The sequence below is a fragment of the Ranitomeya imitator genome, chromosome 3, assembly GCF_032444005.1.
Source record: "Ranitomeya imitator isolate aRanImi1 chromosome 3, aRanImi1.pri, whole genome shotgun sequence".
Classification (NCBI taxonomy): domain Eukaryota; kingdom Metazoa; phylum Chordata; class Amphibia; order Anura; family Dendrobatidae; genus Ranitomeya; species Ranitomeya imitator.
In genome coordinates, this window is record NC_091284.1 from 178,008,607 (window position 1) to 178,023,652 (window position 15,046).

General features: G+C 45.9%; 2 long non-coding RNA genes across 2 annotated transcripts; both read left to right on the plus strand.

Moving 5' to 3' along the window:
- Positions 1-4,885: 4,885 nt before the first annotated feature.
- On the plus strand, positions 4,886-6,176 carry LOC138671982 (uncharacterized). Its single transcript, XR_011319513.1, has 6 exons — positions 4,886-5,001; positions 5,120-5,224; positions 5,344-5,480; positions 5,600-5,736; positions 5,855-5,960; positions 6,071-6,176. It is a non-coding gene; the product is annotated as an uncharacterized lncRNA (long non-coding RNA).
- Positions 6,177-6,298: 122 nt separating this feature from the next.
- Positions 6,299-10,800, plus strand: LOC138673066 (uncharacterized). Its single transcript, XR_011319808.1, has 4 exons — positions 6,299-6,467; positions 6,597-6,682; positions 6,763-6,855; positions 6,968-10,800. It is a non-coding gene; the product is annotated as an uncharacterized lncRNA (long non-coding RNA).
- Positions 10,801-15,046: the final 4,246 nt, after the last annotated feature.

The window sequence follows — 15,046 nt, forward strand, 5'->3', positions numbered from 1 at the left end:
AGCATGTGCTCCAGTGGATGGCAAGAGCTGCATCAAGTAGCCTCTCCTCTTCCTCCACCTTAACATCACACACAGTACAATCCTCAGAGGTGGCAACCCAATCACCCTTGTTTCTCCCTGCATCACAAATATCCAACTGTCCAACTGATGGTGGGGAACCATAGATGGGCCAATCTGCAGAGTTGTTCACGCCTTCTACTCCATGGGCATCAGAGGTCTGCTCCGAAGATTCACTGAATCCTGAAGAGGAAAGCGCCTGTATCAATGCCTGAAATCTTTTTATGTTAGATCCAGGGCCGGACGAAGTGGGGGCCGAGCAGACCCTTGTCACCAGACTTTTACAACCGGGGGTGAAGCTGATCCTGATGAGACTCAAATACCAGAGGCACACACGGACTGTACTGTGATGTCAGGGCAGGAAGAAGAGGAGGGTGACTCTCAGGGTGAGGAGTGTGAGAATAGAGAAAATGATAAGATACGCAGCTGAGTAGCTCAGCAGAGGAGGTGGAAGAGGAGGATGAGGAGGTTACTTTGTGGCTTACTGCACAGACATGAAGTAATGCAACCATGAAAAGTACTGCATCCTCAGCTACAACTATGGCTGTGGCCAGCACAGGTTGTGAGAGTGCAGTTCACAGGGGTGGCAGGGGTTGCCTACCTTTGGGTTTTTTTGAGACCGCAAAGGATGACCAAACTCACGTTATCTGCCAAATTTGCAAAAAAAATTCAGTAGAAGCAAAAATTGCAATAACTTGACAGCTACATGCATGAACCACCACATGCGCAATCAATATGCCTTAGTCTGGGAATCACACTGCGCTAAAATGCTGACTAGAGGGCATCGCCAACCACCAGCCACCCCATCAACTTCATCTGCTTCTTTCTACTCCATCACCATGGCAAGTGCTCTAACATAGGTCTCTGACCGCAGAAACTCCACTTGTTTACTCTCTACAGTTGGGGTAAGTGAGAATCAGCAGTTATGGCAGTAGACATGACTGCTGGTTTTGTGTCACCTAGCACAACACGTTTCTCAATCCACCATAACATCTCCTGCACCTCACTCAGAGTCCAGCAGTTTGTCCTGTTCACCCTACTGCATCCTCTCTAAGCACAGCAGCCAGCCTTCGGTCCCACAGCTGTGGTCACATAAAATAATGTTTCCTCCTGCATTTGCCAAAGCTAATAGCTTGAACTTTGCCATCTCCAATCTGTTGGCCATGGAAATGCTGACTTTCCACCTGGTGGATTCAGATGGATTCCAAAAGTTGATGGCCATCACAATCCCCCAGTTGCCCAGCAGCTATTACTTCTCTAACAAAGCTGTGCCTGCGCTACATCAGCATGTTGCAGACATCACCTGTTCCCTGAAAAAAATCTCTGTCTGCCAGGGTGCAATTCACCACTGACACCTGGATGAGCAAACATGGTCCCCAGCTCGAGAGTTGTGGACAGCTATCCAGTCCGAATTAGAGCAATGGCTGTCTTCACTGGACTTGGAGCCAGGGAAGGCTGTATGCGATAATGGTGCAAACCTGGTTGCGGCCCTACACCGGGGCAACCTCACACACTTGCCTTCCTGGCTCACATCCTCAACCTGGTGGTACAGCAATCTCTGTCCCACTATCCTGACCTGGATGGGCTGCCGTAGAAATCCTCACTTCTGACAGTCACCCCAAAGGTCATCGACTTGCATCCCTACAGAGGTCTTTTGGCCTTCTGGTTAATTGTTTGATTTGATATTTTCTGATATGGTGGAATTCTACTCTACACATGTTGCAGTGACTGAGCAGCAGCGACGAGCCCTGGTACAGTATGTCTTTTTGCATAGCTTATATCAATGCAGTATGGACGTGGTGCAAATCACGCTTGTGGGGTGGACACAGATGAAGAACCTCTGCACCCTTCTGCTCAGAAGCTGACTACTTCTGTGCCATTACAAAATGTTACATACCATTAGTACTCTATGAATGCCATCTGAATGTGTGTTTATTTCAGCGTGGACAGGGAGTATAACTAAAAGAGCCACCTTGTCAGAATGCTGCATTAGTGCTGCACAAAGTGGCTCTTTTAGTTACAATGCCTGAGGGGGGTGACAGGTTCCCTTTAAATGTAATGGGGTTCAGGGACGTTTGTCGAAATGTTCGGTGAACATAATCGGCGAATGTAAAAATGTTTGGCAAATCAGACCTTAAAAGGTTTGCTCATCTCTAGTCTCCAGGTTTCCCTAGTAGAAAGGTTTTAAAAATGAATTTATAATGCTGGAGGAGATTTGAAGCTCTGTATCAGGAAAACAAGATCTCTATTTCATTAGTAGGCATCTTTTGACCAGTGTATCCCTTAAAGAGAACCTGTCACCCCCAAAATGGAAGTTGAGCTAAGACCACCGGCATCAGGGGCTTATCTACAGCATTCGGGAATGCTGTAGATAAGCCCCCGATGTAACCTGAAAGATGAGAAAAAGAGGTTAGATTATACTCACCAAGGAGCAGTCCCGCTGCGGTGGGCGTCGCAATCCGATCCGGGGCCTCCCATCTTCTTACGATCACGTCCTCTTCTTGTCTTCACGCCGCAGCTCCGGCGCAGGCGTACTTTGTCTGCCCTGTTGAGGGTAGAGCAAAATACTGTAGTGCGCAGGCACCAGGAAAGGTCAGAGAGGCCCGGTGCCTGCGAACTGCAGTACTTTGCTGTGCCCTCAACAGGGTAGACAAAGCCTGCGCCGGAGCCGCAGTGTGAAGACAAGAAGAGGACATCATCCTATGTAGATGGGACGCCCATCGGACCAGACCGCAACGGGAACGCCCCTGGGTGAGTATCATATAAACTCTTTTTCTCATCTTTCAGGATACATCGGGGGCTTACTGTAGATAAGCCCCTGATGCTGGAGGGCTTAGCTCAACTTCCATTTTGGGGGTGACAAGTTCCCTTTAAGTTGCTTGACTGGGGGACAGTGGAGCTTCTGAACTCTACTGTCTGAGTTGTATTGACCACTTGCTCTCCCAGTGAATTAGAAATGATATGCTTCAATTGAGGCAGCACATAACAAACTTTTGGCTCCAAAGCATGCTTAGATACTGTCTCAGCAATGGAAGGAAGTTCGTCCTATCACTTACTTAGGCAGGTTCACATTAGCGTATCTGTGTGCAGCATAGACCTGCGTACTCCTTTCCTAAGATCCGCATGTGTCTTGCATACCTATATTTAACATTGTGTACACAGGGACATGCGTTGGCATCAGTTTGTATGCGGATGCATCCCCGTGTGTCGCTTCGCGGTGCAAGCCAAACGCAATTTGTAGCATTTTTTGAGCCGTGAAATATGTGCAGGCATGCACATGCAGATGAGTACGTCAAAACAACGCATTACTGTCTATGGGAATGCATTGTTACGCAAGGACATGAGCATGGATGCGTTCGATGCCCATGCATACTTCAGACTGAGAATGTCCAGGAACTGATTTCAGCACAACCCAAATCCCTGCTGTATAAAAGGGGGTGTTGACACTGGAAGTCCAGTACTCTCAAGAATCTGGATGTGATCTCAAGACTCTATGTAAGTTTAGAAGCTTTGAAAATGTCTGTCTGTCTCTCTCACTGCTGTCTATACTCTGTCTCTCTCACTGCAGTCTGTACTCTGTACTTATGTTTTGTTTTCTGTTCCTTGTACACTGCAGTGTTCCTGTCCCGGATTTCTCCTGTCCGGTGGTGTGGCACTGGCCCTTTCGGCTGTTACTTAATGCAAGTGAGAGTGTCTGTACTTTTAAATTACTATGTTGCTCTGCCCAGTCTCACACTCTGCCCAGTCTCACTCTCTTCGTCACTTTGTGCCTTTTGTTTTGTCTTTCTGTTCCTTGTAGACTGTGCAGTGCTCCTGTCGTGGATTAGTCCAGTCCCGAATTTCTCCTGTCCCTGATTTCTCCTGTCCGGTGGTGTGGTACTGGCCCTCTCAGCTGCTACTTCCGTATTTTTTAGACTTTAAGACGCACCGGACTATAAGGCGCACCCAGGTTTTAGAGGTGGAAAATAGGGAAAAAAATATTTGAAGCAAAAAAATGTAAAATATTTAATAACATACTATTATATATAATAACACCACATATAATAGTATGTTGGAAGCTGCGGGACCAGTGTGGTGTCTGTAAAGTACTATATGAAGATGCTGGAGGGTGAGTATAAGAATGGGGGCACAGGGCTTATATTTAAAGCACCACTCCAGCACTGCAAAATAACACTGGAATGCTGCTTTAAAATCCAAAGGGAGAACTATAACTCCCAGCATGTCCTGCAGATCCTATGACATGCTGGGAGTTATAGTTCACTAAAGAAGTGGCAGAGTGCTTTATTGTGTTTTGGAAAGACTTACCTCTTAGTTGTGGCAGCCAGCCACACTGTGGTGAGGTAAAAGCATCCCATGACTGCACACAGAGCACTCCCTCTTGTTGCCTTTCCACAGCACAGGTAATGGAAGCCAGCAGATTCTAGTGTTGGAGTCTGAAGGACCTGTGATGATGTCAAGAAGAGGGAGGGCTCTGTGCTGCCATGGGATGCTCCAGCCCGCCCACTTTTGACATCATCACAGGTCCTCCTTGTGCACACTGCACAGCACTCACCTCCAGCCCAGGAAGGTACAGCGATCTCCTCTCCCCCGGACCCTGCTGCTGCTGCCTCCTCTTCCCTGGACACACGGATCTCCCCAGCAGCTGCAGGAATCAGTGCTGGGGAAGCCATGTGTGTCCCTGCTTAAGTGCAGTATTCATTTGCCTCTCCTGGCTCACTGCTCAGCTGATGGGCGGGGAGTAGCTAATGAATATTCACTGCACTTAAACATCGGGACCACATGGTTTCCCCAGCACTGATTCCTGGGGAAACCGTGGGATAACAGTGCGATTCCACTCACTGCTGCCCCCCTCGCCACATGCTACATCCGTACCATAAGACGCACCTACACTTTCCTCCCAAATTTGGAGGAAAAAAAAGTGCGTCTTATGGTCAGAAAAATACGGTAAGTATGAGTGTCTGTACTTTTCTATTGCTACATTGCTCAGCCCAGTCTCACATTCTGCCCAGTCTCACACTCTTTATCACTTTGTGTCTTATGTTTTGCTTTCTGTTCCTTGTAGACTGTGCGTTGCTCTTTTCCTGTACTAGTCCTGTCCCGGATTTCTCCTGTCCCTGATTTCTCCTGACCAGTGGTGTGGTACTGTCCCTCTCAGCTGCTACTTAATGTAAGTATGAGTGTTTGTACTTTTCAATTACTATGTTGCTCTGACCAGTCTCACACTCTGCCCAGTCTCACACTCTTGGTCACTTTGTGCCTTATGTTTTGTCTTTCTGTTCCTTGTAGACTGTGCGGTGCTCCTGTCCTGGATTAGTCCTGTCACAGATTTCTCCTGTCTTGGATTTCCCCTGCCCTGGATTTCTCCTGTCCCTGTTTTCTCCTGACCAGTGGTGTGGTACTGTCCCTCTCAGCTGCTACTTAATGTAAGTATGAGTGTTTGTACTTTTCAATTACTATGTTGCTCTGCCCAGTCTCACACTCTGCCCAGTCTCACACTCTTGGTCACTTTGTGCTTTATGTTTTGTCTTTCTGTTCCTTGTAGACTGTGCGGTGCTCCTGTCCTGGATTAGTCCTGTCACAGATTTCTCCTGTCTTGGATTTCCCCTGTCCTGGATTTCTCCTGTCCCTGTTTTCCCCTGTCTGGTGGTGTGGTATTGGCCCTCTCATCTGCTACTTATTGTAAGTATGAGTGTCTGTACTTTTCAATTGCTATATTGCTCTGCCCAGTCTCACACTCTGCCCAGTCTCACACTCTTCATCACTTTGTGTCTTATGTTTTGCTTTCTGTTCCTTGTAGACTGTGCGTTGCTCTTGTCCTGTACTAGTCCTGTCCCGGATTTCTCCTGTCCCTTTTTTTTTCCTGTCCAGTGGTGTGGTACTGGCCCTCTCAGCTGCTAATTAATGTAAGTATGAGTGTTTGTACTTTTCAGTTACTATGTTGCTCTGCCCAGTCTCACACTCTTCGTCACTTTGTGCCTTATGTTTTGCTTTCTGTTTCTTGTATACTGTGCAGTGCTCCTGTCCTGGATTAGTCCTGTCCCGGATTTCTCCTGTCCCAGATTTCCCCTGTCCTGGATTTCTCCTGTCCGGTGGTGTGGTACTGGCCCTCTCAGCTGCTACTTAATGTAAGTAGGAGTTTCTGTACTTTTCAATTACTATGTTGCTCTGCCCAGTCTCACACTCTTTGTCACTTTGCATCTCGTGTTTTGCTTTCTATTCCTTGTACACTGTGTGGTGCTCCAGTTCTGGATTAGTCCTGTCCCGGATTTCTCCTGTCTCGGATTTCTCCTGTCAATGATTTCTCCTGTCCCGGGGGTGTGCTGCTGTCCCGGTGTTGTGCTGTTGTTCCGGTGTTGTGCTGCTGTCCTGGTGCTGCCTGACTGTTGTGCTGTTGGACTACTGCCTGTGATGTAAGTCTTGGCGTCCATTGTGTTTTTAATTTTGCCTTTTTTTTCTTTTTTTTTCTTTGGCTATATTGTTGTCTGCTCTTTTAACAAGTTCAATTTTTCTTATCTGTTCTTTCCTGTTATGTTATCTAGTGTTTCACTTGATTGCTGCCTGCTATTCCAACATGTCCTCCAGTGAAGACCAGAATGCTTCCTAATGTGGACATGACACTGATGGAGTAATCACATTTGCTATACTGATTGGTATGTATTGACTGTCAATATTACACATGTGGTAAATGATATATTTTTTTTACAGGAACCTTCCAGTGCGGAAGAGCAGGAGCAGTCCAGTGGAAATTAATCTTCCCAGGGTAGTAGTGCTCAAGATCCTGAGGAGGAAAGACAGGGTGTAAGTAGTCTTTTCATTATCAGAGTTGTCATTGAATTTGGTTTAAGTTTTGTATCTTTAAAACTATATGACTCATAATTTATTTTTTGCTTTGTCTTTTTTTGTTTCTTAGATGTATAGGTTCCACAGCGTGAGGATGGCAAACCATTCATTGACAATGACAAACTGATTCCTCTTGTGCAAGAGCGAGTAGCGTTGTGGGACACCCATGATCGTCAGCATTCCGACTCAGAATTGATTCGATGACTCTGGGAAGAAGTGGGCAGATTGATGTTGGCTGATTGGGACCACACCACCCCACAAGACAGAAAGGATTTCCATAAGTATTGCAATGTGGTCTGACGCATCAGTGACCCTGTAAATATAGGTGCCTTGTTTTGGAATTTTTTATTTATTTATTTTCTTCCCCCTTCACAGTGAATCGGGAGCCCCATATAATGCTCCATACAGTTCATGATGGGCCCCATAAGATGCTCCATACAAAATATGCCCCATTTAATGCTCCATAAAATTTATGATGGGCCCCATAAGATGCTCCATATTAAAATATGAACCATATAATGCTGCACAAATGCTGATTATGGTCCCGTAAGATGCTCCATACAAATATTTGGCCCATATATTGCTGCACAAATGCTGGTTATGACCCCATAATATGCTCCATATAAAAATGTGCCACATATAGTGCTCCATAAAGTACATTATGGCTCCATAAGATGTTCTATATAACAATGTGCCACATATAATGCTCCATGCAGTTCATTATGGCCCCATAAGATGCTTCATATAACAATGTGCCACATATAATGCTCCATACAGTTAATTATGGCCCCATAGATGCTCCATATAACAATGTGCCACATATAATGCTGCATACAGTTCATTATAGCCCCATAGATGCTCCATATAACAGTGTGTCCCATATAATGCCCCATATAATGCTCCATACAGTTCATTATGGCCCCATAGATGCTCCATATAACAATGTGCCACATATAATGCTGCATACAGATCATTGTGGCCCCATAGATACTCCATATAACAATGTGCCCCATATAATGCTCCATACAGTTCATTATGGCCCCATAGATGCTCCATATAACAATGTGCCACATATAATGCTGCATACAGATCATTGTGGCCCCATAGAGGCTCCATATAACAATGTGCCCCATATAATGCTCCATACAGTTCATTATGGCCCCATAGATGCTCCATATAACAATGTGCCACATGTAATGCTTCATGCAGTTCATTATGGACCCATAAGATGCTCCATATAACAATGTGCCACATATAATGCTCCATACAGTTCATTACGGCCCCATAGATGCTCCATATAACAATGTGCCACATATAATCCTGCTGCTGCAGTAAAAAAAAATGATGGAAGAAGCTGCCGGCGCCGGAGACCATGGGACATGCAGGTACCGCGTCAGGAGCACCAGGAGCTGGTGAGTATGTAACCGTAGTCACTACCCCTCACCTGCCGACCCCCCGCCAATCATGACTCGAGTATAAGCCGAGAGGGGCACTTTCAGTCCATTTTTTTTGGCTGAAAATCTCGGCTTTTGTTCGATTATATACGGTAGTTTATATAGTAAAAACATTGCACATGGCCATGCATACAGTTTATAGTAATACAACACAAAATATACTCATATTCACTGAGCAACCGCTGGCCTCAGGAAATATACCATGTGATGGTATTTGTATTTCGTGACTTTTGGAGCAGCACCACTTCAAACCTGAATCTCCTCTCTCATATCCTTATTGAAGCGATCCTTCATCGAACGCCAATGGACTTTTACTTCAGCTGAATAGACAGACGCTGTAAGGCGGGGGACCTGGGTGACAGTCTGACACATGCAGTACGCATGGCCAGGAATCCTAGCCCTGCACTGTGCATAATGCATAACACAGTGCGGGGCAGGGATTCCCAAGGTGGGTGGCCGCACTGCCCGCACAGGCGCAGTCTGCAAGCCTGGCTGTTACGTCAGACGGCCAGAGCTTACTGCGCCTGCCCCACACAGTTCCACACAGCGCAGGCACCGGTTTTGAAGCGAAAACAGCGCGGAGGGGCGGCGCTGAAAGCCCCTGAAGATTGGAGTGACGGCAGAGTACTAGTTCAAGCTGGGGAGTGAGGACCCGCCTCCATGGACAAAGACAGGTATTTTGGATTAATTTCAAAGCACTTTATTTTGGGAATACATGAACAAAAAATTAAAAGAGCCACCTTGTTAGAATGCAGCATTACTGCTGCACAAGGTGGCTCTTTTAGTTTATAACGGCTGGAGGGGGGTGACAGTGGCCCTTTAACCGACTGATGTCTCAATTAATTTTACTTTTATTGGTATCTATTTTTATTTTTGACATTTACCGGTAGCTGCTGCATTTTCCACCCTATACTTGAGTCAATAAGTTTTCCCAGTTTTTTGTTGCAAAATTAGTGGCGTCGGCTTATACTCGGGTCAGCTTATACTCGAGTATATACGGTAATTATTTTTTTTTTTGTAATGTTTTTAATTTATTTTACATACAGAACCTGGAGCAACACCACAGAACCTGGATCATCATCAGTTGTAACGAACCCTTTTTGACCAGCCAACAAACAGTCCCAGTCATCCACCAGTGATGGAGCAACCAGGCAGTTTTCACAGGCTGGGGAACCGGCAGATGGTGCATCAGGTTTTCCCCGCTCCCAGCCCTCCACCACTGGTTTTATTGGGTATTGTCATTACGAAAAAGAGGGCCTGGGAGAGGTCAATCATGCCCAAGTTTATTCACTTAAGCTCGATCTTACAGGATGGGATGAGGGCAGTTGTAGAAAGACTAGATAGTGGGTTCACTCAGGTGAACACACTTTTCCAGGAAGTCCATAGACGCCTTGACCACCTGGAAGCTGACCTTCAGAGACCGTCTCGACATTTTTTTCTGCAATAGAGCAGGGCGTGTTAGAGAACCTGCTGCCTGAACTCCAGCTGTATATAATGAAGGCCTGTCAGGCTGCTTACAGCGAGGCCTTGTAGCAGTCCCAAACCTACCATCCACAGGCAGGAAATCACCAGCAGGCACACTTTCATTTGCCTACACAGCAACAAGGGCCAGCACAGCATCAGTGGCAGAAGATGCCAGCACCACTGCACACATCTCAAGGAGTTGGATACACATCAGATAAACAACTGATGACAGCACAAGACAACTATCCTCCACCACCACCACTGGACATTATGGTAGTTCCTCCAGTTCCCAGCTACATCACATTGCACAGTGCAGCACCCCTGCAGCATGCAGCTTCCACCACACAGTCAAGTGCAGCGCCTCTGCAGCATGCAGCTTCCACCACGCAGCCAAGTGCAGCACCCCTGCAACATGCAGTTTCCACCACACAGCTGAGTGCAGCACCCCTGCAGCATGCAGCTTCCACCACGCAGCTGAGTGCAGCACCCCTGCAGCATGCAGCTTCCACCACGCAGCCGAGTGCAGCACCCCTGCAACATGCAAGTAAGAAACACCGAGGGAACACCAAACACCAGGTGCCCAGTACTGACTCTGCTCAACACCCGAAAGTAAAGACCGGGAGAAGAAAAGGTCACCAAAAAATTACCCACCACCTCCACCCTCACCTCCCATTGTGTCTTTATTTTCCAATCTGTCTCCACCTTCTCTTGGATTTCTCCCTTCTAATGTGTCTATCCCTACCAATTTATGTTCAACTCCTAATATGTCGTCTTCTCCCAAAATTCCATCTGCTCCCAATGTGTCATCTGCCCAATTATTTAGTCCCATCCGTGACATCGTAGACCACACCATCTGTGACCCAGTCCTACATTTTATTGCCCAATCATCCCAGCCCAACACCCCCAGGTTTAGAATATCACACTATCGGACAGACCCCGAACCTAAACCCGATTGTAATTTATTGGTTAAATTAATGTATGTAAAAGAAACAATTTTTTGTATTTTTGTTAATAAAAATTTACTTTTGTGTTCACAATACCTGTGTTTTCTTTGTCTCTTTATTTGAAAACACACATGTATGTATTGTATTGTTGAGTGAAGTAGTAACGGGTGTTCCAGTGGAGGTGTTGTTATTATTAAAGTCAGCAAACATTACAGGTACATTTACTTACAAGCGGATTAAACCATTTCGTCTTGCCATGCCACACTTCCAATATCCGAAACAAAGTAAGCAGCAAAGTTATTCCTCATTTGGACAACTTCCACTGTAGTCCTCAGAGGGTGATCTTGGTAATCCTGCAATGTGCTAGCAACAGGTTCCTCAAGTTCTAAGTTGTGTTGCTCTTTTGCCAGGGTGTAATTGTGCAGAGCAACACATGCTTTGACAACCTCATCTATTGGCTCAGTTTTTAGATTGATGGCTGTTCCCAAAATGCGCCATTTAGATGCCAGCAAACCAAATGCACACTCCACAGTTCTTTGTGCCCTTGTAAGTCGGTAGTTGTAAATCCTTTTGGTGTGATTAAAGTCCTGAGTTGAGTACAGTTTTATGAGGTTGGCACACATTTGAAATGCCTCATTCCCAACCACAACAAACGGCATTGGCGGTCCTTCAGTGTTTGGAAGAGGTCGAACATTGGCCCATGTCAGAGTCTTTGAAAGTCTGAGAGCCATTTCTTCATCCAAATGAGCCAACGTCCACGGCAACACATCAACAGTCAGCATCTGCAATCGCCATGAGAACAATGGAAAAGTATTTTTTGTAATTGAAATACTTGGATCCACTTCCAGCAGGTTTCATAATTTAACTCTGTTTGCTGTCCACAGCACCCAAAGAGTTTGGAAAATTACAAATGTCCTGGAATTTTGCAGCATTTTCCAGCCAGAGTTCAGTTGTGGGTTGGGGGAGGAATTCTTCACTCAGAATGTCACATAAAGCACAGCTGCAACTATCCCAGAAAAGGTGGACACTCCATTCCGGAATTGAAAATGTAGAGATGATAAGGTCTCTCCGGTAGCCAGGAATCTGACGAACAGAAAATAGAAAAAAAAATCAGTACGTGGCTTTTATAACAATAATACTAATGACATGTGTTTCTTTTTCAAAATTACGTACCTCAGGGTCACCAACACACGTTCCTCAGCAGGAATTGCTTGACATAGTTGTGTGTCCTGCCTGGTGATGGATCCTCAGACACGTAGCAGCAAGTCATTGAAGCTCTGCTCTGACATCTTCGTGTAGTTGAAAAACTTCTCTGGGTTTTCACGCAGCTAGGTGTACAACGAGTAGTAGGCTCCACGACTCTCTCAGGCTTCAATGATGGGGTGCTACCAATAGCAACGATGACATCTTTCTTCTTCACAAGACACAGCAAAGGCAAAAGCCAATTTCAATTACAAATCAATATTAAGATTGAAGCTTTCCACATAGACTTCTTACCTCTACTTCTAGTGTTCACTTGGTATGTCACTCAGCTTTCCACACAGACTTCTTACCTCCGCTCCTAGTATTCACTTGGTACATCTATCAACTAACCCCAGCTTTACCCCAGTGTTATTTATGACATTGTTTACTTTAGCTTGATCATATGCATCTGGTCCACTCTTAATTCTCTGAACAAGAGGAGCACAGGCCATTCCTCTCTGCTTCACACCTGAATGCACTTTGCTGCACATATATTGCACAGCACAAATCTGCCAAGACTTTAGTCTGCAGTGTGTATATTATAAGCATGATTCATTCAAGTGTGAAGATCAGAATTAATTCCAGAATTGAACCAGAAGGGAACTGAATGTAACTGGATACAGTCACTCTAAGCAATGTTTCTGTTTGTTTTCACTCTCACCCCTATAATCCTTCACTTTCTGATAACCCCCCTCATCCTTACACCAAGTAAGGAACTGTTCATCTCTTCAATCCTCCCCATCCATCTCACTTCCTCCTCAGAACTGTTCCTCAGCATACAATCCTCTGTCTCCAAACACAGACAGTCTCCTCATGCTTTCTCCTGCTCCCACCTGCTAACACTTTCTCTGCTCCTCCTCACTGCCAATGATATTGCTCCAAATCCTGGTCCTACTCACCACATTCCCACAGTCATTTCTACCTCCCATCCATGCTCTATCACAACTTCCTGTAACCTCTCTAAACTTATACCCATTTGCCCAGCCCCCGCTTCCCCAGTCCCACTAGCAGGAGCTCTATGGAACGCTCGCTCTGTTTGCAGCAAACTTTCCTACATCCACGATCTTTTCAATACCCATAAACTTTCCTTCCTCGCCATCACTGAAACCTGGCTCACCCCCTCTGACACTGTCTATCCTGCTGCACTCTCGTATGGTGGATTCCACCTTTCCCACACCCCCCGCCCCAGCTGTAAGCATGGTGGAAGGAGTTGGTTTTCTCCTGTTAGATAGCTGCTCCTTCACTCCAATCCCACCGCCACCCTCTGTTACCCTCCCTTCCTTTGAGGTGCACTCTGTGAGCATCTACTCCCCCTCCAACCTCCAACTGGCTGTCATTTACCGCCTCCCAGGGCCAGCCACCACCTTCTTCGACCACTTCATCTCCTTGCTACTTAATTTCCTCTCCACTGACATCCCCACTATCATCTTGGGCGACTTCAACATCCCGATTGACACTTCCCTCTCAGCTGCCACTAAGCTTCGATCTCCCACTTCCACCTTAGGCCTCACTCAATGGTCTTCTGCAGCCACTCACTGGACCTCATCTTCACCCGCCTCTTCTCCCTATCCAATATCTCTAACTCACCTCTTCCTCTTTCTGACCACAATCTACTTACATTCTCTTTCCTCTCCTCTCCAGGTCCACAATCCCTACTTCACAAACTCACATACCCTTGCAGAAATTTAAAATCCTTGATCTACACTTACTCTCTGAATCCCTTCTACCTCTTACAGACATAAGTTGCTTACACAATACGGATGCAGCTGCCACTATATAACATCACAATAGATGCAGCTCTGGAATCGGTTGCCCCTCTCACACATACCAAAGCCATACACATACCATAGACAACCCTGGCACGCCAGCCTGACCAAAGAACCGAGACAGGCTTCCAGGCTCGAAGAGCAGAGATGGAAAAAATCCCACTCCAACGAGGACTTCATTGCATTCAAACAGTCCCTCACTACTTTCAAGGCCACACTCGCCACAGCTAAACATCTCTCTCATCTCTCATATCCTCCCTGTATCACAACCCTAAACAGCAATTCAATACCTTCAATTCTCTCCTCCGTCCCACAGCACCTCCTCCCTCTCCACTCATCTCAGCTGAAGACTTTGCCTCATTTTTCAAGCAGAAGATTGATAACATTAGAGACAGTTTTGGTCGACAACCCCCAAAGCCCTTCCTCCTAACTGCCCAGCCCTCCACCTCCAAAACCAACTTCTCCACCATTACAGAAGATAAACTCTCCACTCTAATCTCAAGATCACATCTCACCACCTGTGCACTTGACCCAATCCCATCCCACTTCATCCCAAATCTCACCACAGTCTTCATCCCAACCCTAAGTAAATAAGGCAGCACACTGCAGCGCTAAAACATGCAAACTTGAAAACACGAAATTTGAACTGCATTACTGCACTAGAAATATGAAAAATGAGAGCTTTTAGCGCATAAAAATGGCCAATTTTATGTGTACCTGGTAGCCTCTTTATGGCATCTCTCTTATACCAGGTCCTACGCTTGCCTTCCTCGCTGAGAATAAACGTCTCCATCTGAATGGGTGCATGTGAAACCTCTTCTTAGACTAAAATTCTCTCTCTCTCTGTGGAGGGGTATTGGACCTGCTGTAATTAAAACACCTGAAGCTAGGGGGCGGAGTGCACGATCAGAAGGCTAGAGAATACATTTCAAAAACCTGACCTGCACATCCAAACATAGACACAGTGTGAACAGGTGCTGAACCTAGAGTCGCCAACTCGCATATAGTTAAGTAAATAAGGTAGCACACTGCAGCGCTAAAACATGCAAACTTGAAAACACGAAATTTGAACTGCATTACTGCACTAGAAATATGAAAATTGAGAGCTTTTAGCGCATAAAAATGGCCAATTTTATGTGTACCTGGTAGCCTCTTTACGGCATCTCTCTTATACCAGGTCCTACGCTTGCCTTCCTCGCTGAGAATAAACGTCTCCATCTGAATGGGTGCATGTGAAACCTCTTCTTAGACTAAAATTCTCTCTCTCTCTGTGGAGGGG